Genomic DNA, 22,827 nt, shown 5'->3' on the forward strand with positions numbered 1-22,827 from the left:
AGAAAGAAAGAAATTGTCCTGCTCATTTTTAAGGGCTACTATCGGAAGGGGAAATTGTAGAACTTAGTGTACCTGTGCTGCACTCATTTGTCAGTGCTACATATGAGACAGGGAAGATGATACTGCTGACAAATAATACTACTTAACTGTAAGGGATGCTATTATGCCTTAAAAAGAACAGAATTCAGAGTTAAAAAGAGAAAACCTTCTATCATGCATCTTAGTGAATATAACTGCCTCAAATGGTAAATAAAAACATTGAAAAAATAGACAGGAGCTAGGGAAAGTTAGACGAACTCTTTCATGTCAGATATCCTCAAGTAAATCAATGACGCCTTTATCAATTTGTGCTCTTGAATGATTAGGTGGTAAAATGAAACCAGATTGCATTATTGGGATTGGATGGGACAACTGTGAAGAATCAATGGAAAGATCCAAGTGAGGAAGATGTGCCTTCATATCATGATGGAGGCTTGAGGAAAGATGGGGAAGGAAGTTTCAATTTGAAGCCAATATTAAGAAAAATCTCATCCAGGTTGAAAGAGGTACTTAATCAAAGTTACTTACTGGGTGGATCCTTGTTCAGTACAACATCAATATTCCCATCATATGACCTGGGATCTTTCTACAAATGGGACAATCTAAGCGGCCAGTTTCTGGGCCAGTTGATCAAGAACTGTCATTGTAGCAAACAATCTAAGAAATATATTTCAAAATCTCCAGATTAGAAGCTGGACATGAAAGGCCATCTTTAGGAGCTAAGTTGGATTTAAAAAGATAGGCACAGTATGGTGACAATACTTAACAATAGTATTTTGCATGTGTCACAGGTTTTAAAGGGAGGGTTTAAATGGTCTCTCTCTCCTTTTTAAAAAAGATTTATTTATTTATATGAGTACACTGTAGCTGTCTTCAGATACATCACAAGAGGCATTAGATCCCATTACAGAAGGTTGTGAGACACCATGCGATTGCTGGAAATTGAACTCAGTGCTCTTAGTCACTGAGTCATTTCTCCAGTCCCTTAAATGTTCTCAATATGAAGAAATAAGAGTGGAGAGTGAAGGATATACTAGTTGGTCCAACCATGCACAATGTATTCCTTTCCTGAAGCATTGCTCTAACATATGAATACATTAAATTATTATTTTAACTTAATATACATATTATATTAACAACAAATTTCATATATAACATATATACTCCTTCATGATAATTCTACTGAATAGTAGACAATTTCGAGTCCTTTGGGAAAATATAGGATAATGTTAGGCACTGTTTTTAATTTATTCTATAGGTAACTTACATTATCTAATTTATATTTCATAAAAATATAAGGAAGTCATTTTAATTCTCAGTTAAGAAATCTTAGTTTACTTGTGATTTTTAGTCAATGTAACAATATTGCAATGGTCATAGTTAATACCCTATATCACAAAGCAAGCCTTACAAATACCACATGATGATATATCTCCATTGGATACCTGAGGAACATATACATTTAAGTTCCCAAATGTTTTTCACTCAGATATTTTTATGCTGTAGTTCAGAATCATCATATTCTAATTCTTCTTTCACTTATGACATGTGTCTTCACACTGTTTTGCTCTCTCTAGGAACTCTACACTTGAAGCTTTGGGCCAAGGAATACCTCTGGTATACAAGGAAGGAGGTAACTAGAATTAAGATAACTATGGTTCATATGTGTTCATGTGGACACTGGAACATGCATGTCCATTGCTGAGGGTATCGTCCTCAGGAGCACCATGCCCTGTTTATGAGAGAGCATCTCTGAGCAGCCTGGAGTTCACTGCTGAGTCAAGACTGGCTGGAACCAGTCCCCAGATATCCTCCTGTCTCTGTCTCCTCAGTATTGGGATTATAAATTTGTGTCACCAGTGAGTGTATTATATCTAGGTGTAGGCACCGATCTCATGCATGCAAGGCAAGGGATTCACCATTTAAACATTCTCTCAGCTCTTGGTTAGAAAGATTCAATGTAATTGGCACATACTTTTTCTAAATAACCTTAAATACTTCCAAGTTTTAACAGTGATGCATTTTAAGACCCTTAAGAGATGGGGTTATTTTAAATTCAGAATAGCACTCTTAAAAAGACCTTTGTCTTAAGTGTGAAACATTTAGCAGTTTGTTTCTAAAAACTTGGCTAGGCTAAAAACTCCTGTTCTATGCTCTTTTATAGCACTGTGTAACCTTTAGTACATGTTTGTTGTGTATCAGATTCTTTTCTAAGAACTCAGCATGTATATATTAACTTATTTTATTCTAACTAAAACTCCTAGGTTTTACAATCATTCTGCTTTCAGATGCAAAAGCCAAGACAGAAAACTGTGATGACACTGTAAGTGAGGACACAGTAAAGAACTGACCTAGATGAACAGTCTTGATTGGGGTAGAGGTTTTCATTGCATAAATGAGAACAGCAGGAGGCCTGGAGAAGAGTTCAGAGCAGCACTGGTTAGGGCAGACTGGTGATTTCTTTTTTTATTTTATTTTATTTTTTTTAATTAGGTATTTTCCTAGTTTACATTTCCAATGCTATCCCAAAAGTCCCCCATACCCACCCTCCCAATCCCCTACCCACCCACTCCCCCTTTTGGCCCTGGGGTTCCCCTGTACTGGGGCATATAAAGTTTGCAAGTCCAAAGGGCCTCTCTTTCCAGTGATGGCAAACTAGGCCATCTTTTGATACATATGCAGCTAGAGACAAGAGCTCTGGGGTACTGGTTAGTTCATATTGTTGTTCCACCTATAGGGTTGCAGTTCCCTTTAGCTCCTTGGGTACTTTCTCTAGCTCCTCCATTGGGGGCTGTGTGACCCATCTAATAGCTGACTGTGAGCATCCACTTCTGTGTTTGCTAGGCCCCCGGCATAGTCTCACAAGAGACAGCTATATCTGGGTCCTTACAGCAAAATCTTGCTAGTGTATGCAATGGTGTCAGCGTTTGGAAGCTGATTATGGGATGGATCCCTGGATATGGCAATCACTACATGGTCCATCCTTTCATCACAGCTCCAAATTTTGTCTCTGTAACTCCTTCCATGGGTGTTTTGTTCCCATTTCTAGGAAGGGGTAATGTGTCTACACTTTGGTCTTCATTCTTCTTGAGTTTCATGCGTTTAGCACAGCAATGGCTTGTGCTGTAAGATCGAGAATCAATAAATGGGACCTCATAAAATTGCAAAGCTTCTGCAAGGCAAAAGAGACTGTCAATAAGACAAAAAGACCACCAACAGATTGGGAAAGGATCTTTACCTATCCTAAATCAGATAGGGGACTAATATCCAATATATATAAAGAACTCAAGAAGATGGACTCCAGAAAAACAAATAACCCCATTAAAAATGGGGCTCAGAGCTGAACAAAGAATTCTCACCTGAGGAATACCAAATGGCAGAGAAGCACCTGAAAAAATGTTCAACATCCTTAATCATCAGGGAAATGCAAATCAAAACAACCCTGAGATTCCACCTCACACCAGTCAGAATGGCTAAGATCAAAAATTCAGGTGACAGCAGATGCTGGCGAGGATGTGGAGAAAGAGGAACACTCCTCCATTGTTGGTGGGATTGCAAGCTTGTACAACCACTCTGGAAATCAGTCTGGCGGTTCCTCAGAAAATTGGACATAGTACTACCNGAGNANNCAGNAATACCTCTCCTGGGCATATATCCAGAAGATGTCCCAACCGGTAAAAAGGACACATGCTCCACTATGTTCATAGCAGCCCTATTTATAATAGCCAGAAGCTGGAAAGAACCCAGATGTCCCTCAACCGAGGAATGGATACAGAAAATGTGTATTTACACATTGGAGTGCTACTCAGCTATTAAAAAGAATGAATTTATGAAATTCCTAGCCAAATGAATGGACCTGGAGGGCATCATCCTGAGTGAGGTTACCCAATCACAAAGGAACTCGCACAATATGTACTCACTGATAAGTGGATATTAGCCCAGAAACTTAGGATACACAAGATATAAGATACAATTTGCCAGACTGGTGATTTCTAGAGCTACCTGTAAGTAGTAGGAAATATAACAAGAAAGGACAGGAAAGACAGTAGCAGGGGTAGGGAGTATGTGAGAGAGAATAGCAGGGAGAGTGAATAGCAAAAGCCTTGCCATAAGGGGGTTATGTTGCTGAGGGAGGAAGGCTACTCAGCAGGAACAGCCTGGGACATAGCCTGAGGCTTGGATCTGCTGGAGGTTTGCTTGAGTTAATGGAAAACTGGATGCTCTTTCCAGATGGACTCTGGGGGATTTAGAAGTGATAAGAGAGTAATGGCTTTTTTGTGGCAAACTGGAACCTGTTTTATGGAGATCTGAGGACTGCTGAGTGTTTACCAGGTCAGAATCTGAGCTGAGCTCAGACTGTCATCTTAGAAGTCAGTAGGACTGGCCTTTGGGGTACTGGTCTTCTTTACCCACTTGAGACCTAACAGAAAACTTCATAACCCAAGTATAAACCCAAAAAGTCCCTCTCTCTAAACTCTAGTCACTTACTTCTTAGTTATAAATACTTAGTAAAAACTCAGTACAGCAATGTGAAGAATGATCAGTTAATTACTCAATGGTTCCTGTAGAGTTGCCTATAGTGAGGTAAATTTAGCTGAAATGCCATTCTCTAGTTGGGATGTCAGACAAAGATTTTAATAGGGAAGGATGTCTCTCTATCTATCTATCTATCTATCTATCTATCTATCTATCTATCTATCTATCTATCTATCTATCTATCTATTATTTGTTCCTATTTATTTGTTGATAGAAATGTAAATTAACTATTAGTTCCTTTAAAGACAGGTTCACAGAATGATAAGCAAACATTCATTCTGATTCAGTTTCACCCAGGCTGAAAGACTGCTGGCCACAGGCTAATTGTCTGCTGGCTCTAATTGGAGTAGTTAGTGCTACAGCTTCCTCCACTGTCCTTACTGCAGTGCTGGGCCAAAGTAGAACCTGGGGATGGGAGCAATGATTTCATTCGAATTCGTTTGACTTAATTTCTATATAAAATTTTGTTATGCATTCTGAGGAATGATTCGCAGAGTACTCACTGACATTCCTGGGGGGGGGTGAACTCTGCACATTTATCTGTAAATAAACTTTAATTCAAAAACAGCCATCTTCACTTGCATCATATCCCTGACTTGTATTTTGTGTCTGATTTCATAGAGACACAAAATAGGGAAATTATTTTAAAAAAAATGTATGCTGTGTCTTCTTACAGGAAAAAGCTACCTGCTGAGTCTTCAGTGGTATGGACACACAGTCCATACACTTAGAATCATCTGTTCAGTGTAGGCTTTCCAGACCTGCCACCAACTACATGAAACAGTTGGTCATGGTGTGCAGCTGTTTACCACTTCACCATCTCAGTTGTGTCTTCTACAAAGTAGGTTGGCAACAATATTTACCTAAGATTTCTCTGAAAGACATAATTTGAAGCACTTTAGTCTATAACATGTTATTATCATGATAGGGCAACAAAAGCAATTCTTTCTTCTGTTATCCTGGATATCAGAGCCAAATACTGTTGATGCTATTGTTCTTCATTTACTGACTCCTTCTACCTGCCCCTTCACAGTAAGAAACCACAGTATGAATTTCATAACCAACATACACTATTTTTTGCACTTTTTTGCAATAGTAACTCCTTCAGAAGAATGACTTCACTGATAATGCTCTTTACCCGAGCAAACATGAGCATGATGGTTTCCAATATATATATATATATATATATATATATATATATATATATATATATATAATGCCTATTTACATATGTGTATATTTGCAGATTGGTGATGTATAAGCAAATGGTCTGCAATATACTAGGAAGTAGAAGGAGACTCAGCTTCTGGTCCTTTAGAGGCAAAGATCAGGATACAGGCACAGAAGTTCTTCTGAGCTGTCAGTGGCTTTCAGGGGAGCTACTAATGGAATAATGATGGTTGCTGACACAAAACAGAAGATGTGCTATTTTTAGACAAAAGGAATTGCTCATCAGAGATGATCCAGCTGTACTTCATCTTAGGGAAATCTGTAAAATGTCCACACTGTTCATCACATCTTGTCACAATGGTGTAAGATGACATGGTCCTATAGAGGATTCATGGAGAACCCCTCATAAAATTATTATTTATCAAGAATTTACCATGTACTTAGAAATGTGCCAGCACATTGTGCCAGAACTTAAATCTTGAATCCAGCTGAATATAGAATCATTAATATTGCTCTTATTTCCAAATGAAAGCACTAATGAAGTCTAAAGTGATATCCGGTTGTCTATAGTGGAGCCAAGTGTTAAGTCCATGTCTGGCTGCCTCCAAACCTTAATAACAATTTGAAAAGAAAAATGGAATATAATTAGTTTAGATTCTTGCACTCAACCAAATTACATAAATTACTTCCTGGCCTGTCATCATTGTTAAGGCATCTTTCCCTTTTGTCCACTGACTGGCAAAGAATAAAGTGATGTGGTGATATTTCATGTCATTCAGATAAAGACTACCAGAATATGAAGCTAGACTTCTGAGTGAAAGGGTAGAGTTTTGAAAGAAAATAGGAGTAGAAATCCTTTCAGGCCACCACCCACCTTCAGATAAGGCTGATGAGGGGATCACAGAAATGGGCTATGGAAAAACAGGTACCACTTGGCTTTTGGGAAGGGAATTCTAGGTGAGTCCAGCAGAACATTAAAGAAACCTAGACACAAGCTGAATATGATTGGGTCAAATTTCTCATTTGAAGATTTGAAGAAATATTGACAGGTTCCCTACAACATAGTGACAGACAATCTGTCAGAGTAAGTGATTGACTAGAATCTTAGAGCAGAAATAAAATAACTCATATGCTAAGTAACAGGAAGGAAAATAGCAACTTCTTTTTAACTAAAATTATTAGGATATCGAATAATGATATATTTATAACCTATTCTTTGCAAGAAGATGGAACTAAAACGTTAGGTCACATAGTTTAAGATTTCAATTACTGGACACAGAAAGAGCTGATTGCCAATCTAGGGATCAGAGATTTGTGGAGCCAGTGAATATGGAAACAATGAAGTAAAACTTCTGATATGTTTCTACTTGAGCAATAGAGGGTGTGTTGTTAGGCAACGTTTAAAATAGATATTTATACTGGAGCACTGTTTAGTTATACATGGCACTGCTCATCATCTATCTTCTATTCTTCACTTTGTTTGAGAATATTGTTGAATCCCAAAGTCTCAAATTGTAGTGCCAAAGTTGTGACAAAATTCCAACAAAAGCAACTTCAGAAAGTGTTGTTCAAATTCAGAGCTCGAGGTACATTCCATCCTAGCAAGGAAATAAAGGAGGCAGGATCTGGAAGGAGCTGGTCTCATCCCAGCCATAATCAAGAAGCACATCCTCTGTCATTGAGGCCAGAAAAAGCAGCTCAGCTATCGGAAAGGGATACAAAGGCAGGCAACAGAATCCAAGTCAAAGACAGTCCCTGCTCCAGTTGTTGAAGTCCCAAATGAATACCAAGGTATACATCTGCCACAAATATGTAGTGGACATAGGTACAGCCTAGACATTTTCTTTGACTGCTGTTTCAGTCTCTCTGTGCTCCCAAGGGCCCACATTCATTGGCACTAGGGTCCTTTATCCTGCTGGCTCCCTCAGTCCTTCCTCTGACTCTTCCATAAGAGTCCCTGAGCTCTGCCTAATGTTTGGCTGTGGGTCTCTGCATCTGCATCTTTCATCAGCCACTAGATGAAGTCTATCTTATGACAGTAATGCTTGTCTTCTGTCTGCAAGCAAAACAGAGAATCATTATTTATGTCTGGAGTTTCCTCTCCCACTTGGTGCATCTCAAGTTGGGCTAGTCATTGGTTGGCCATTATCGCAATCTCTGTTCCATCTTTATCCCCGCAAATCAAGTAGGCAGGGAAAATTTTAGGTCAAAGGTTTTGTGGGTGGACTCGTGCCCCCGATCACCACCGGAAGACCTGGCTGGCTATGGCAGGTGGCCAATTCAGGCTCCATTTCTCCTGCTGCTAGGTGTCTCAGCCAGGGTCACTCCCATATGCTCCCAGGAGCCTCCTTGACCCAGGATCCAGTTTGTCCCAGAGATGCCCAACCACTGATTTCTTAGCCCTCTCCCAACACTTCTCCTGCCGTCCCCAGTCTCCTCATACCTGATCCCTTCCCCAGTTTCTCTCTCCATGCCCTCTCCCACCTAGTTCCCTTTCTCCATCCATTTCTAATGTCTATTCTACTTCCCCTTCTGAGTGTGATTCAAGTATCTTCCCTTAGGCCATTTTTGTTACTTAGTATCTTTGGATCTTTGGATTGTAGAATAGTTATTAGTTCTGTCTCAAGACCCACTCATACCACTCCTGTGCATATACCCAAAAGATGCTCCACCATACCATAACGTTACTTGCTCAGCTATGTTCATAGCAGATTTATTCATAATAGCCTGAAAGTGGAAAGAATCCAGATGCCCCTCTACTGAAGAATAGATGAAGAAAACGTGGTTCATTTACTCAATGGGATACAACTCAGCTATTAAAAACAAGGACTTCATGAAATTTGCAGGCAAAGGGATGAAATATAGTCATGAGTGAGGTGACCCAGAAAGATAGACATGGATCTACTTTCTTATAGGTGGATATTAGCCATAAAGTTCAGGATAACCATGCCTTTATTTTGTTTTAATTTTCTTATCTCCCCTCCCACTGTTCCTCCATTTTTAATGACCCCCCTTTCCCTTTCAAATTCAGTTATTCATTTTCTTACTAAATTTTCAGTATAACTGGTTTTGATATTTCTAAGGAATTTGTAGCCAAGATGTTCAACGAAAGTGGATAATCTTTTTTGAATGTAAACTCACATTGTAAGATATAGAAGAAGTATAAATCAATAGTTTTATTCAGCTTTACTTTACTATGTGAATGTCTTTTAACTATCTGAATATCCCCTGAAAGAAAATAAAATTGATGTTATCATTGCTCCATTCCAAATGAATGAGAGATAAATGAAAGTTACTCAATTTCACTGCATTCTGTAGTATTTCAATTATCTGTGAATGCCCACATATATTGGGAACGTGTGCCACTTTGGTTGCAAAGCAGTGTGCATTACAGGAATGATAAAACATATCTTTATTTTCCAGTTTACCATACTTACTAATATACTTATGGTCTGAAGCTCCAAACGACTAGCATTTTTCTTGTATGAGTGAGGAGGGCTGCTCAAGTGAATATGTATGTGCATGTGTGTGAAGATGGGCATACCTTTGCCCATGTGGATCAGCCAAGAGGTTGATTCTGGATATCTTTCTCTATGAGCATTTATTTTAAGTTTTTGAGAGAAGGTCTCTCACTGAAATGGGAATTCAGTTTTTCATCTACAAATATTGAATAGAATGCCCCTGGAATCAACTTGTCTCTGCCCATTACTCCTTCCCACATTGCTGTTACAGACAAGTGTCACCCCACATGGCTTTTTTCTTGGGTGATGGAGACCTAAACTCATGTTCATGGATGTTCAACAAGTACTTTTTTCTCTGAACTGTCATACTAGCCTTAAGTGGAAATTTCTGGTTGTGTCATGTGATGCACACTAATGTGCTGTTTGCTGAAGCAGACTCACGTGGGGTTTTTCTGATGCAGACTTGTGGTATTTTGTTGAAGCAAAGCCAATGAGAAGACCTGTGATGTTTGCAGGGAGTATAAATAGGACCCTACAGACAGTGGCTCTGCATTGCTAGCCATGAAATTCTTAGGTAGGCTTGCATCTTTGATTATCTTCACTTCATTGAGAGAGTCATGGCAGACAACTTCTTGAATTTCAGCTGGTTCTCCTTACTCCAGCTGACAAGTGCCTATTCAGCAGAGGGTCACTCGTTTCTGCTGGATCCTGCCACTGTTTCTGGTTTATGATTGGGGAAACTGTTGGCTTCCTGACACTACTGAAGTGGCCTGCTGGTATCCTGACAATGAAGATTGCAATTGCCTTAAAGAACTACTTCTAAACAGGTCCACATCCCCTTGTCCTACTTACCATCTTTTCTCCCATACCTTTGAATGGTGGGTCATAAAGAGGGGTCAAAGTGTTTGACTATCTTTATTAAAGTAGGTTTTGAAAAACCTAAGCCTACACTAGCCCCCACATTTTCTCACATGCAAAATATATTGAACTCCACCAGAAGTCTCACAGATGTCATTCCAATTGTAGCATTAACATTTTGTGAGGTTCTCCTACTTGAAAGATTAAGAATAACTTTGGGTTTCTGAAAATGAGTCTTTGTTCCTTGTTTTCTTCTATGCATGGATCTAACCCCTGGGATTCTGTACCCAAATGAGGAATGAAGATAAGTAGCTTTTTAGTAAACTACTTATCTTTTTAAAATCTGGGAACCCAATGACCTTCTCTCATTTTAGATTCTGTCCTTTTCAGGCTATGTCAGTTTTTCCTTTATGTATCCATATGGTTTCAAACAGTGTTGTTGATGTTAACTATCTACATCTCAAAATCGTATTACAATCTTCTGTGCAAAAAACACAGAGTAAAAATACCTACCTTCACATCTCCTTGTAAAGATGAACTGAAAAATATGTACCTAGTGGACATTACAAATATCTACCACATAGGATTACTTCTCTCATCATTATCCCCATAAGAACAGAAAGAATGGCAAGAGGGAATCTCAGATTCAGGGAGAAATATGATAAAAATACTCAAACAATGACCTAAGATAGAAATAACTCAAATATAAGTTGGACATAACTAAGACAAGAGAGGTTTATTCCCTAGGGCAGCAATAATAGGTCATGATGAAAAGTATAAGAAACTTATTGGCTGGTTATCAGAATTACTAAATTAGGCTGTTTGCAGAGCCTACATGTACCTTAGAGCTGTTCTTGAACAATTCTTTGAGGGTGATGAGGAGAAACAAGAAATAAGACAGAAAGTCAAGTACCAGAAGATCACCAAGAAAGGAGAATAGTGAGATAGTCAGGTCTTTACACTAACAGAAAGAAGCCCTTCGGCTCATCAGTCTTATTGGCACGTTAGGACTCTTTCTTGTCCAATGTGGTTGAGGGAAAAAACAGCCTTGAATTTTGATGAGAGCACAGAGGGGTACATGGGAAGGTTTGGGGGAGTGAAATGGTGCAGGGACATGATGTAATTATATTATAATAAAAAATAATAAAGTTTTACAATTTACTTTTCTTCCTTACAATTTCATTTTCATACCTGAAGATCAAGAGAAGAGATAACATCATTTAGAAATATAATTGTATATCTCTTATCATCCATTTCTTTGTAATTCTCATGGAGAAGCAGAGATTTCATACTACAAACATAGATTGACCTAAAAAACTTAGTGAGTCAATCATTTTTAGATGTACCACCAGTTTTATAATAGATACAGATGAACAAAGGCAGATTGTGTCTACCAAGAAACTGTTGTGTCTGATGAAAACAGAAGTTGTGGTTTATATACATTATACTTATTTCAGCGTTCACTTTAAGAAAAAAAAAATGTATGCTCCATAGAAATTAAATTGTTCTACAAAATAAAGATTAAACCCTCCTCCAAATGTGCTTTTATATGGCATTACTGTCCTAGTTTGATTTTTACTGCTGTCATAGAAACCATGACCAAAACAATGGAGGAAGGAAATAGTTATTTCATCTTGCAGCTTCCAGTACATCATAAAGGAAAGATGGGGCAGGAACTGAAGATGGGAATCTAGAGAGAATCTCTTATATGAAACACCTGCCAGTTAAAAAACTGATGGCCAATGAACTGAATCAAGAAGTAGGAGGTTGGTCATTGGCAGGAAGAGAGAGGCTTTTAGAAAATAGTAAGACATAATAGACTAGGGAGAACCAGGAGACAAGAGCAGATACCTACTGAGGAGATGACAGATGTAAACCAGCAGGCAGATGAACTCAGGGATATGCTGAGGAGATGTGAATAAGGAAGTGGACCGGGACTGAAGAGAGGTAGCTAACCTTGTGAAAGACACATAATACTTTAAATGGTTAAATAAGTTAAGGGCTAGTCAGGGCATGAGGCAAAGCTTATGGCGTTTCATTTAATAATAAGTAATTAGTCTCAGAGTTGTCATTCTGAAAAGAAGATATTAATTAATTTACTTTTTTACATGTGACCCTAGAGGCAGGAACTGAAGCAGACACCACGGAGGAATGCTGCTTACCCACCTACTCTTTATGGCTTGCTCAGCCTGCTTTCTCTAACAAGCCAGGTCTGTCTGTCTAGGATGGCATTTGACACAGTGTGATGGGCTTTCGCACACCCAATCACCAGGCAAGAAAATGCCCCACATGTTTGTCTATGGGCCAGTTTCTAAGAATTGTTTTCTAAATAAAGGTTCTCTCTTCTCAAATGAACTGAGCTTATATAATAAGGTTGATATAAACCTAGCCACCACAACTGCTTTGTGTGAAAGTGGTCCCAGGGACCCTCTTCCCTATTGAATTGGATTGATGTGTGCTGTGAAATTTCAGTTTTAACTCACTGCTCAGGATTCTATTATTTTCCTACTTCCTACCAGCTTTTACATGAGACATTTTCTTAATACTTAGAGATGATCTCAGAATTTTTATTTTATTCTTTTACTTTTTATTAACTTTCTAATTACTATATTTCAATTTTTTGCTAGTAGAATATAAATGTTCTTTTTCTTCCTCCTCACACACGTTTCCAAGTTAACAATTCTATTTTGAGACAGGGTCTCCTTTACATAGTTCTGACAAGTCACAAATTCCATATGTAGAACAGACAGACCTCAAACTCAGAGATACCTGTCTCATAAGTTCTAGATGTAAAGACATGTGCCACCATGCCCTGCCCTAAACCTTCCTTTAGTGTCATTGGTTTTGGTAAAATGACATTGTTAGTCATGTCAGGCAGCTTATTATATGCTTTCGCCCAGAACCTTACTTAATCCTTACAACAAAATTCAGACTATCGATTTTGAGTTCTTTATGAGTGTGTCAACCCCGTGGTCAGAGCAGGCAGTTTTCTTTGTTTCTGAAATCACACTGACACTAAGAAATGTACTTGACACACAATATTTCACCATGGATCACTTGCTGAAAAGAGTCAAGGTTGAAATAAGTCACTGTCAGTCCCCCAGGTTACAGATAGAAAGGTGACAGCAATGAACTCTACTGCTTTTTAAGCGTATTCAGCTGTCAGAAAGTTTCTCGAAAAACTCGGTATAGTGACAGACAGCTGCGTTATCTTGCTTCTAGTTCTGAGTTTTCAGACTGACCCCTGCACTCATGTTTCTGAAAGGAGTGGAACGTGCAGAAAGTTTAGGTGAGCGTGGAAGTTAGAAAACATCCAAACAAACAAACAAACAAAGCCAACATAGTAGTAGACACAAAAAATCAGCTCCAGAAGTAAATTTCAGTATGTAAAAATTCCTATAATTTTTCTGAGTTCCAAAGGAATATTACAAAGAAACCAATGTACTTTGCATCCTTGGGAAGTGGGAAACATCAGATGATATTAGTGATTCCTATACCTGACATACTAAAAACTCATCTTCCTCTTTCAATACGAAAGAGACATCTTAAGGACATGCATGGAGCATGTATCAAGAGAAATACAATTTTAGTAAGCATTTCTAAAATCCTATAATTTAGAATGAGGACCCAAATTGGCACATATGCAAGTATGAAGAACAACATAATTCCAAAAATTATAAGCTTTAGTATGCTAGGGTTGTTACAACAGGATGCTACCTCTATGACAGGATGCTACTAGGCCCAGTCTTTTGCAGGTGGTAATCATAGTTGCTATGAGTTAAGAGTACACCAGCCATGTCATACCTGGAAGGCATCATTTCATAACACTGCACCTCCTCTTCTCGCTCTTACATTCTTCCTACTCTCTCTTCAGTAATGTTCTCATACCTTGAAGCAGGTAATATAGATGATCCTTCTTCCCATCAGCTTGATGAATTATAATTTATCACTTCTATCACTGCCCACAGCAAACACATTATTTTTTTCTCACGGAAACTGATAATAGCATAAATCTACGATCACAAATAATTATTTAAAATGCAACTTGACAAAAAAATTAAAACCATGTCTTTTGTTTGTTTTCTTTTATTATTTTTGAGATTATAGCATAATTACATCATTTTCTCCTTTTCTTTCATCCTTCCAAGATCTCCCATATACCCTCCTTATTCTCTTTCAAAGTTATGATCATATAATCTGTTCAGTCTGTATAATGTTACACATATGTGTATTTCCAGTACTGATCATTGCCATTGAATAACCAGTAAGTATGCTCTTCATTGGGGAATATTATTTCTACCACTCTCAGAATTCTTCAGTTTCTTAGAGTTCTTTTTGGAGGCTTGAGGTCTTGTAGGTTTTTCCCTATACATGTTAGCCCATCTATTGTTCTTATCATTATGGGTATAGCTTCTGACTTTACTAGGAGACAGTCTCACAGAAAACTCCCTAACAATCTTTTCACCCACTCTTCTGAAGTGTTTCCTCAACCCAGGTGAAAAGGTGTTTTGTATATGTATCCACTGGCACTGAGTTCTCCATTTTGATTGGTTGTGTTTCTCTGTAATGGTCCCTGTAAGGAAGAGAAGTTTCCTTGATGAGGTGTGAGGCTAGACTTATCTGTGAGTATAAAGTACAAATCACTGCTTACCACTCAAAGTCACAATTTTCTAATTCCCCAGATGATTTCACGGTCTCTGTAATTAATAATAACTTTAAAATAATTTTACTTATCTGCCTTCTTAATTTTTCCCATCCTTCTTAAGTCAACTTCAAATACTATTATTTTCTGTGAAGTATTTCAAGATTATTTTCTTTCCGGCAGGAACACATAATTTCTTATCTTCTGTAGTTTTTACTGAGTATCTGTACCACCCTTCTCTTTCACTCATCACCTATTTCTATTTCGAGCACCACTTGATTTCTTTGTTGAATGGTGTGCTCTTCGAGTTCCAGGTATGTATAATACTTATGCCCAATGTCCCAAGGACAGAAAATAGAAACTGGTCATGTAGGGCCAGTTCTAAGAAGTCCTTACTGGAGGCCAGGAACCAAAGGAAAAAGTCCTAGCTTCTGCTTCTTTGTTATTTCTCTGCCCTCTTATGTAGAAGCTATTCCTGAAGATGTGGATACAACTGAAGGGAAGCACACGGACCCCTCACGGTTTGACAGTGTCCCCTTTAATGCCTCAAGTTCAATTTTTGTCTTAAGTTCTTTTTTTCATATATAAATTCTTTAAGAATTCCCAAGACTAGCACTTGATAATACCTTATTTCCTGGCACTTATCCCTGCTATGTAGGAGCTCTTTGCTCTCCCATAAGTTTCTAGTTAAGAATCTACAGAACATTTCTTTCTAAAACTAATGCTTGGTGGTCTATAAATTTCCTTTTATTGATTCACTAGACAAGAACCTGCAAACAGCTTTGGTGGCAGGCAAGTTTCCTGGAAATCTAACCCCCATGCTGAGCTCACAAGAGTCTAAAAGAAAGACTTCCATCAATCTCAGAAAACAATTACAAATTTTCCAATAGCAAAAAGATGCAGGTAGTAATGCTTAGTAAATGAAAGAAAAAAATGAGTTGATGAATAAAATAATAGGAACTTTGACTTATGGGTTGATCTTTTGTCAACTCTGGGTTACAGTTAATGAAATATAGAAACACGAGTGGTCATATTTCTAGCTAAAGTATGCTGGCTACTTGTTCACGGCTTATTGGCACCTGTCCTACACTGTCATTATCTTTCCAATTCCTCACCAAGCAGGAGATATCAGTCCCATTTTACATTCAACTTGGTAACAACTGTGAAGTGTTTTCCATCTTAGGACTGCTACACAACTGAGTAGCAAAGGTTTATAGGGATCACTTATCCAAAGTGAACTAGCTATTAAATAATAATAGTAGCATTTTAACCCACATCAAACTAGTAACAAAGGTTGAGTTAACTGTAAAATGAGAAGCATAAGCAGATCGCTCTGAGGAGTGTCCATTAATTCTTTTTTAAAAATTAGATCTTTTTTTTTCATTTACACTTTAAATGCTATTCCCTTTTCTCGGTTCCCCCTCCAAAAACCCCTTATCCCCACCTCTCCCTCTGTTCATCAACTGACCCACTCCAGCTTCCCAGCCCTGGTACTCCCCTATACTGGAAAAGAGAACCTTCACAGGACCAAGGGCCTCTCCTCCCATTGATGACAACAGACTAGGCCATCCTTTGTTACATATGCAGCTAGAGCAATGAGTTCCAACATGTATTTTCTTTGGTTGGTGGTTTAGTCCCAGGCAGCTCTGGGGGTAGTTCATATGGTTGTTCCTCCTATGTGGCTGCAAACCCCTTCAGCTCCTTGGGTAATTTCTATAGCTCCTTCATTGGGGACCCTGTGCTCTGTCCAATGGATGTCCAATGGAGCATCCACTTCTGTATTTGTCAGGCACTGGCAGAGTCTCTCGGAGCCAGCTATATCAGGCTTCTGTCAGCAAGCTCTTCTTGGCATCCACAATAGTGTCTGGTTTTGGTGGTTGTCTATGGAATGGATTCCCAGGTGGGGCAGTCTCTGGATGATCTTTACTTTCTGCTCTGAACTTTGTCTCTGTAATTTCTTCGATGGGTATTTTGTTCCCCCTTCTAAGAAGGACCAAAAAGTATCCACACTTTGGCCTTCCTTCTTGAGTTTCATGTGTTTTGCAAGTTGTATCTTAGGTATTTGGACTTTCTGGGCTAATATCCACTTATCAGTGAGTGCATATCATGTGTGTTCTTTAGTGATTGTGTTGCCTCACTCAGGATGATATCATCCAGATCCATCCATTTCTCTAAGAATTTCCTGAAGTCATTGTTTTTAATAGCTGAGTAGTACTCCATTGTGTAAATGTACCACATTTTCTGTATCCATTCCTCTGTTGAGCGACATCTGAAATCATTCCAACTTCTGGATCTTATAAATAAGGCTGCTATTAATATAGTGGAGCATGTGTCCTTATTACATGTTGGAGCATCTTCTGGGTATATGCTCATGAGTGGTATTGCTGGATCTGCTGGTACTACTATGTTCAATTTTCTGAGGAACCACCAAACTGATTTCCAGAGTGGTGATACCAGCTTGCAATCCCAACAGCAATGGAGGAGTGTTCCTCTTTCTCCACATCCTCACTAGCATCTGCTGTAACCTAAATTTTTGACCTTAGCCATTCTGAATGGTGTGAGGTGGAATCTCAGGATTATTTTGAATTGCATTTCCTTAATGATTAAGGATGCTGAACATTTTTTAGGTGCTTCTCAGCCATTCAGTATTCCTCAGTTGAGAATTCTTTGTTTAGATCTGTACTCCATTTTTTAAAAGGGTCATTTGTTTTTCTGGAGTCTACCTTCTTGACATCTTTGTATATATTGGATATTAGCCCCTTATTGGATTTAGGATTGATAAAGATCCTTTTCCAATCTGTTGATGGCCTTTTTGTCTTATTGACAGTGTCATTTGTCTTACAGAAGTTTAGCAATTGTATGAGGTCCCATTTGTCAATTCTTGATCTTACAACACAAGCCATTGGTGTTCTGTTCAAGAATTTTCCCCCTGTGCCCATATATTCAAGGCTTTTCCCCACTTTTTCTTCTATAAGTTTTAGTGTCTCTGTTTTTATGTGAAGCTCCTTGATCCACTTGGACTTGAGCTTTGTACAAGGAGATAAGAATGGATCAATTTGCATTCTTTTACATGCTAACTGCTAGTTGAGCCAGCACCATTTCTTGAAAATTCTGTCTTTTTTCCACTGGATGGTTTTAACTCCTTTGTCAAAGATCAAGTGATGATAGGTGTATGGGTTCATTTCTGGGTCCTCAATTCTATTCCAATGATCTACCTGCATGTCAATGTACCAGTACCATGCAGGTTTTTTTTTTTTTTATCACAATTGCTCTGTAGTAGAGCTTGATGTCAAGGATGTTGATTTCACCAGAATTTATTTTATTGTTGAAAATATTTTTTGGTATCCTAGGTTTTTTGTTATTCCAGATGAATTTGCAAATAGCTATTTATAACTCTGTGAAGAATTGAGTTGGAATTTTGATGGGGATTACATTGAATCTGTATTTTGCTTTCGGCAAGATGACCATTTTTACTATATTGATCCTGCCAATTCATGAGCATGGGAGACCTTTCCTGATTTTGATTGTTTCCTCTGTCTATTCCTCTTGAGTTAATTTGCTTCTTTTTGTTCTAGAGCTTTCAGGTATGCTGTCAAGCTACTAGTGTATTCTTGTTCCAGCTTCTTTTTGGAGCCACTTACAGCTATAACTTTTCCTCTTAGGACTGCTTTCATTGGGTTCCATAAGTNTGGGTATGTTGTGGCTTCATTTTCCTTAAACTCTAAAAATTCTTTAATTTTTTTCTTTTATTTTTCTTCCTTGACCAAGTTATCATTGAGTAGAGTACTGTTCAGCTTCTACGAGTATGTTGGCTTTCTATTACTTATGCTGTTATTGAAAATCAGCCTTTGTCCATGGAGATCTAATAGGATTCATTGGATTATTTTAATCTTCTTTTAACAGTTGAGGCCAGTTTTGTGATAAATTATATAGTCAATTTTGGAGAAGGTACTATGAGGTGCTGAGAAGAAGGTATATATCCTTTTGTTTTAGGATAAAATGTTAATATCTATAGATAATATTGAATCTATAGATATCTGTTAAATCCATTTGTTTTATAACTTCTGTTAGTTTCACTCTGTCTCTATTTAGTTTCTGTTTCTAGGATCTGTCCTTTGATGAGAGTGGGGTGTTGAAGTCTTCCACTATTATTGTGTGTGTGTTGCACTGTGTGCTTTGACCTTTAGTAAAGTTTCTTTTATGAATGTGGATGCCCTTGCATTTGGAGCATAAATATTCAGAATTGAGAGTTCATCTTGGTAGATTTTACCTTTGATGAGTATGAAGTGTCCCTGCTTGTCTTTTTTGATAACTTTAGGTTGAAAGTCGATTTTAGTCACTATTATAATGGCTACTCCAGCTTGTTTCTTGGGACCATTTGCTTGGAAAATTGTTTTTTAGCCTTTTACCCTGAGGTAGTGTCTGTCTTTGTCACTGAGGTGCGTTTCCTGTATGCAGCCCAATGTTGGGTCCTGTTTGCAAAACCAGAATGTTAATATATGTATGGATTCGTAGAAAGGTATTGTGTAAGTTTGGTGTTGTCCTGGAATACTTTGGTTTCTCAATCTATGGTAATTGAGAGTTTTGCTGGGTATAGTAGCCTGGGCTGGCATTTGTGTCCTCTTAGGATCTGCATGACATCTTTCCAGGATCTTCTGGCTTTCATAGTCTCTGGTGAGAAGTGTGGTATAATTCTAATAGGTCTAATATGTTACTTGACCTTCTTCCCTTACTGCTTTCTTTGCTTATTGCATTTGGTGTTTTGATTATTATGTGAAGGGAGACATTTCTTTTCTGGTCCAAACTATTTGGAGTTTTGTAGGCTTCTTATATGTTCATGGGCATTTCTTCCTTTACATTAGAGACATTTTTCTTCTATAATTTTGTTGAAGATATTTACTGACCCTTTAAGTTTGACACCTCCCTTCTCATTTATACCTATTACGCTTATGTTTGTTCTTCTCATTTTTTCCCTGGATTTCCTGGATGTTTTTCCTGGATGGTTAAGATTTTTTTTGCATTTTATATTTTCTTAGACAGTTGTGTCAATGTTTTCTATGGAATCTTTTGCACCTGAGATTCTTTCTTCTATCTCTTTTGTATTCTCTTGGTGATGCTTGCATTTATGGCTCCTGACTTCTTTCCTAGAACTTTTATATCTAGAATTTTCTCCCTTTGTGATTTCTTTATTGTTTCTACTTCAATTTTTAGATCCTGGATGGTTTTGTTCAATTTGTTCACCTGTGTCATTGTGTTTTCCTGTAATTCTTTAAGAGACTTTGTGTTTCCTCTGTAAGGGCTTCTACCTGTTTAGCTGTGCTCTCCTGTATTTCTTTAAGGGAGTTATTAATGTACTTCTTAAAATCCTCTACCAGCATCATGAGATATGGTTTTAAATCCGAATCTTCCTTTTCCAGTGTGTTGGAGTATCCAATTGCTGTGCTGGGAGTACTGGGTTCTGATGATGCCAAGTAGTCTTGGTTTCTGTTGGTAAGATTCTTGCATTTGCCTTTTGCCATCTGGTAATCTCTGGTGTTAGATGTTCTTACTCTCTCTGGCTGGAGCTTGTTCCTCCTGTGAGTCTATAAGCCTGTGTCAGCACTCCTGGGAGACCAGCTCTCTCCTGGCAAGACCAGTGCACAGAGGGCTGTGGAACAACCCCACCTCCTGGGTGCAGATGGAGGCAGGTAGGACCCTGTCCCTGTTGCTCTGCAGCTTCTGTGGCCTGTGCACTCCTGAGTGGTCCATCTTAGAGAGTCACTGGAGAGAAAATTTTTCATTTGAATTCTTAATCTTATTCTTTCATCTCAAGAATCCTGACATTTCATAATGTCACTGATAACCCATGTAGATACTTTAAGTCTTCTATACCATTGTAAAACTTGGAGGAAAAAGTAATCCTTTTTCTTTCAGCAGTTTGCCAATGTATCTACAACTCTCACCAGCAAAGAAAGCAGTGTTTCCAAAAATGAATTCTGTAGGCTGTTAATCGGTATTCGGTGTTCCAATGCTTCAAGATATGTAGGATTAAATATAGTTTGATTTAATTTTTACATGTTGTGTAGGACTTCTTTGATGTACTAATGTATATGTAAAATTACAACTAAAGACAGAAATTAGTAAGTGGAGACATGGCCAACATCCACCTGCATCATTTTTCTCTAAATACCAAGATGAACATTTTAAAAATGTTCATTTAAGTACCCTGTCTCTAGAAAGTCTTACAAAATTATCACTGATATTAGCTGACATGTAATGTGAGCAGATCCATAAGTGATCCTGCACAATGGTGCTATGCAATAGGCACCAGCTTTGTCTAAGTAGAACTCAAAACTATAGATACCTTTGTGGACCATTATTTTGGTTCCAGTTCTTTTTTTTTTATTAAATTGAGTTGTTTTTCTTCTTTTTAAAATATTTTTATTAGGTATTTTCCTCATTTACATTTCCAATGCTATCCCAAAAGTCCCCCATACCCTCCCGCTCCACTCCCCTACTCACCTACTGCCACTTTTTGGCCCTGGCATTCCCCTGTACTGAGTCATATAAAGTTTGCATGACCAATGGGCCTCTCTTTCCAGTGATGGCCGACTAGGCCATCTTCTGATACATATGCAGCTAGAGACAAGAGCTCCGGGGTACTGGTTAGTTCAAATTGTTGTTCCACCTATAGGGTTGCAGATCCCTTTAGCTCCTTGGCTACTTTGTCTAGCTCCTCCATTGGGGGCCCTGTGATCCATCCAATAGCTTACTGTGAGCATCCACATCTGTGTTTGCTAGCCCCTGCATAGTCTCAGAGGAGACAGCTATATCAGGGTCCTTTCAGCAAAATCTTGCTAGTGTATGCAATGGTGTCAGCTTTTGGAGGCTGATTATGGGATGGGTCCCTGGATATGACAGTCTCTAGGTGGTCCATTCTTTTGTATCTGCTCCAAACTTTGTCTCTGTAACTCCTTCCATGGGTGTTTTGTTCCCAATTCTAAGAAGGGGCAAAGTGTCCACATATTGGTCTTTGTTCTTGAGATTCATGTGTTTCATAATTGTATCTTGTATCTTGGGTATCCTAAGTTTCTGGGCTAATATCCACTTATCAGTGAGTACATACCATTTGAGTTCTTTTGTGATTGGGTTACCTCACTCAGGATGATGTCATCCAGGTCCAAGCATTTGCCTAGGAATTTCATAAATTCATTCTTTTTAATAGCTGAGTAGTACTCCATTGTGTATATGTACCACATTTTTTGTATCCATTCCTCTGTTGAGGGACATCTGGGTTCTTTCCAACTTCTGGCTACTATAAATAAGGCTGCTTTAAACATAGTGGAGTATGTGTCTTTCTTACTAGTTGGAACATCTTCTGGATATATGCCCAAGACAGGTATTGTGGGATCCTCTGGTAGTTCTATGTCCAATTTTCTGAGAAACCGCCAGACTGATCTCCAGAGTGGTTGCAAAAGCTTGCAATCCCACCAACAATGGAGGAGTGTTCCTCTTTCTCCACATCCTCACCAGCATCTGCTAACACATGAATTTTTGATCTTAGCCATTCTGACTGATGTGAGATGGAACCTCAAGGGTTGTTTTGATTTGCATTTCCCTGATGATTAAGGATGTGGAACACTTTTTCAGATGCTTCTTAGCCATTGGGTATTCCTCAGGAGATTTGTTTAGCTCTAAGGCCCATTTTTAATGGGGATATTTGATTTTCTGGAGTCCACCTTCTTGAGTTCTTTATATATATTGCATATTAGTCCCCTATCTGATTTAGGATAGATAAAGTTCCTTTCCCAAGCTGTTGGTGGCCTTTTTGTCTTATTGACTGTGTCTTTTGCCTTACAGAAGCTTTGCAGTTTTATGAGGTCCCATTTGTTGATTCTCAGTCTTACAGCACAAGCCATTGCTGTTCTATTCAGGAATTTTTCTTCTGTGCCCATATCTTCGAGGCTTTCCCCCACTTTCTCCTCTATGAATTTCAGTGTCTCTGGTTTTATGTGGAGTTCTTTGATCCACTTAGATTTGACCGTAGTACAAGGAGATAGGAATGGATCAATTCGCATTCTTCTACATGATAACCACCAGTTGTGCCAGCACCATTTGTTGAAAATGCTGTCTTTTTTCCAC

This window comes from Mus caroli, chromosome 2 (genome assembly GCF_900094665.2).
Source record: "Mus caroli chromosome 2, CAROLI_EIJ_v1.1, whole genome shotgun sequence".
NCBI classification, from domain to species: domain Eukaryota; kingdom Metazoa; phylum Chordata; class Mammalia; order Rodentia; family Muridae; genus Mus; species Mus caroli.